The 3,695-nt window shown below is 55.1% G+C and overlaps 1 pseudogene; it reads left to right on the forward strand.

Moving 5' to 3' along the window:
* The first annotated feature begins 241 nt into the window (after positions 1-241).
* LOC130857697 (FYVE, RhoGEF and PH domain-containing protein 1-like) lies at positions 242-2,471 on the forward strand (annotated as a pseudogene).
* Positions 2,472-3,695: the final 1,224 nt, after the last annotated feature.

Here is a 3,695-nt window from a genome sequence, read left to right on the forward strand (position 1 = left end):
GCGATGCCCGGCATTGCAGCAGCAGTAACTGCGGCTGCTGCTGGTACTGCCGCCACTGCCATGGCTGCTGGCCCAGGCCTGAGTCGGGGGCTTGAGTCTCTGCAGTGGGGCTGAGCTGGCAACCCTGCTCCCCGAGACTGAGCCCATTGCTCTGCCGGGCGCCAGGCCTCCCCCACCCGCACCTCTGCCCCAGGAGCTGGAGCCGAGCAGGGAGCCCAGACCCCATGCCTGGGCCCAGACCATGCATGGCCACTGAGCCCTGTGGGGTGCCAGGCCTTCCGAGCCTGAACACCCAACCACCAATTCCCCCAGCGCCGCACCACCAGCCTATGCCGACTCGGACCCTGTAGCCTCGAAGCCCGGACTGCCAGTGCCCAGGGGATCAGGCTCAGCTCTCAGCAGCCCCTTGGATCCCCAGTTTGCTAGATCCTCGGACACCAGCCTGGGAGTTGCTCCAGGCCCCCAGGTCTTGCCCTGGGGCCCCAGGCCACAGCACCACCAGGCCCTGCATTTCTCCTACCATCTGGAATGCTCACAACCCCAGCCTGGGCTGCACCAGGGAAACTGGATCCGGTTAAATGTTTGTCCTTTGATCCTGGCCAGAGCCTTGGGCCTCACCCAGAATGTCCCCAGCGACTTCGTTCAGACCCCAGCCCTCCCACTGAAACCACCAGCCAGCGTCCTTCACCACTGAAGCGGGCATTGGACCCAAAGCCACAGGTCCCTCTGAAGCCCAGCTACCTGCAGAGGCCCCGGATGCTCCCACCACCTGAACCCATTCCACCCTGCCATCATGTCCACTGCCTGCAGACCCCCAAGTAGCCAAGGGCCTGGCCTCCAGAGCAGAGGCCAGCCCCAGTTCTGCAGCAGTGTCCTCGCTGATTGAGAAATTTGAAAGAGCCTGTGATTGTCACCTTGGATAGGCCAGCTCCTGGCCCCAGCCCAGGTCCCACAGAGCCAGCCACGTTGCCACAGCCACCCCTGCAACCACCAGTGCCCCAGCTCCCTGAGGACGAGGCCTCCCGCTGCTTGTTCCTGCTGGCTACCAGGCCCTGAGACAACGAGAAGGTGCCCAATCAGGACAGCGGCATTGACAGCATCAGCTCACCATCCAACAGCAAGGAAACCTGCTTCATCGGTGATCATGGGCCCCCCCAAGCCACAGCCTCTGCCCCAGGTCCCCTGCCATGGCCAGTGTCCCTTTTGCTTTGGCTGACCCCCACTGGCCCAGCTCCCAGGAGGTTGACAGTGACCTGGAGGAGGAGGATGAAGAGGAGGAGGATGAGAAGGACAGAAATCCCAGTGCCCCCGATGGAGAGACAGGAGTCCGTGGAGTTGACTGTGCAGCAGAAGATGATCCACATTGCCAATGAACTCCTGCAAACCGAGAAGGCCCACGTTTCCAGGCTCCATCTCCCGTATCAGGAGTTGTGTGCCTGGCTGCTGGAAGAAGTTCAGAACCACAGTTCCTTCCCAGCTGACACCATCCATGACATCTTCTCTAACATCTGCTCCATATAGCGCTTCCATCAGCAGTTCCTGCTGCCTGAGCTAGAGAAGCACATGGAGGAATGGGACCATTACCCATGCATTGGAGACATCCTGCAGAAGCTGGAACCCTTCCTCAAGGTGTATGGCGAGTATGTAAAAAACTTTGATGGGGCCGTAGACCTGGTCAACACCTGGACAGAGTGCTCCACCCAGTTTAAAGTGATCATCCATGAGGTACAGAAGGAGGAAGCCTGTGGCAACCTGACATTGTCAGCCCCACCAAAGAGCTCATAAAAGAGGGCCACGTCCTTAAGCTGTCAGCAAAGAACGGGACCTCTCGAGACCGATCCCTCATACTATTTAATGACCATCTCCATTACTGTGTGCCCAGGCTGCGGCTCTTTGGCCAGAAGTTTAGTGTGTGGGCACACGTCGATGTAGATGGCATGGAGCTAAAGGAAAGCTCCAACCTCAGTCTGCCTCGGACCTTCCTGGTGTCAGGAAAGCAGTGCTCCCTGGAGCTCCAGGCCAGGACTGAGGAGAAGAAAGACTGGGTCCAGGCCATCAATTCTACCCTCCTGATGCATGAACAGACTCTAGAGACCTTTGAACTGTTGAACTCCACAAATAGGAAAGATGAAAACACACCCCCCAATTTTCCAAACATGGATCTTGGGAAGCGGGTACCTACGCCCAACCAAGAAAAGGAAGTCACCATGTGCATGTGCTACCAGGAGCCCTCCAATTCCATCACCAACTGCAGGCACCACTGCAAGGCCTGTAGACATGTGGTTTGTGGGAAGTGCTCCGAGTTCTGGGTCTGCCTCATCTATGACAACAACCACTCCAATCATGTGTGCATTGACTGCTACATGGCCTTGCATGGGGTGCCCGGGAGCAGCCCAGCCTGCAGCGAGCATACACCACAGCACCGAAGGTCCATCCTGGAGAAACAGGCCACAAGGCTCAGGGAAAATTGAGCGCATGAATTGGACCCTCAAGACTATGTTAGCTAAGCTCTGTCAGGGGGCCCAATTACCTTGGGTCTACATGCTACCCCTAGCCTTGCTCCGAGCCTGATGCACCACGAGGTCCTCAGGCTATTCTCCCTTTGAGATCTTATGTGGGAGACCTCCTCCAATGATAGGGAAGCTCAAGGGAGATCCCCAACAACTAGCAGACCTGGAGATGTCGCGACACCTCCAGGCCCTGAGAAAGGTCTTCTGCCATATCACTCGAGAAACCTTCAAAAGGACTCCCATTCCCTTGGGCAATTGGGTTCATCCCTATCAAGCAGGAGATGAGGTATGGGTAAAAGATTGGAGGAAGGAACCACTTCAGCCAGTTTAGACTGGCCCTCATACAGTCATCCTGGCAACCCCTACTGCTGTTTAAGTTACAGGAGTCACCCCATGGATCCACTACACCCAGGTGAAGAAAGCAGCACCTCTAGAAGGGTGAAAGACCTGGACTGCCAAGGCTCATCCGAACCAGCTGCTTCGTGTCTTCCTACAGAGACAACTGAGTCCTGTCTGAGATCTTCAGCCCTGCTCCAGTCACTCCAGGGCTGACTGGTCTACACACGGTGGAATCTTGAGGAATTCAACGAGGGACATCTGAGAATCAGGGTTACGATGACACCCTGCCTTGTAGGGACTGGTTACACCACTGGCTTTGATATTTTCTATAGGCTAAACACAAGGGGTCGTGTTGGCTATAATCTACCCAAAGGTAATAGAATTATTAAGTGGGATCAAATGTTTTGTGTAGTAGTGATTTATATCCCACTGAGCTGTAGTACACTGGAAAGCAAAACAGACCCCTCGTGTACTCCCTGCATCCGCATGACTAGATCAGATCAGGGGGTCACTTGGACCTTACTTTACCACCCTCACTTCTCCTGCCAAGGGGAGGTCCAAAGAACCTGTGTACATAACAAAACGACCTATTCTATTTGTCAACAAGCAGGCCAATATATCTGTTTTGACCCCCAATCCCTCCCCCCACCCCCAGTGAAGATTGGCTAGAGGTTCGGCACCAAGAAGGAGGGCTTCTGATCAATTGGACACAAATTACAAATCTAGAACGTCCAGCGTTGGTACACTTTGATGTGTGTGCTGCTATTAACAAGAACCCCTGGACAACTATAAAATGTGGGGGCTTGTCATGGGAACAAGAGTATAGACTCAATGACAGATATATGT

The sequence above is a fragment of the Hippopotamus amphibius genome, chromosome 7 (assembly GCF_030028045.1).
Source record: "Hippopotamus amphibius kiboko isolate mHipAmp2 chromosome 7, mHipAmp2.hap2, whole genome shotgun sequence".
Classification (NCBI taxonomy): domain Eukaryota; kingdom Metazoa; phylum Chordata; class Mammalia; order Artiodactyla; family Hippopotamidae; genus Hippopotamus; species Hippopotamus amphibius.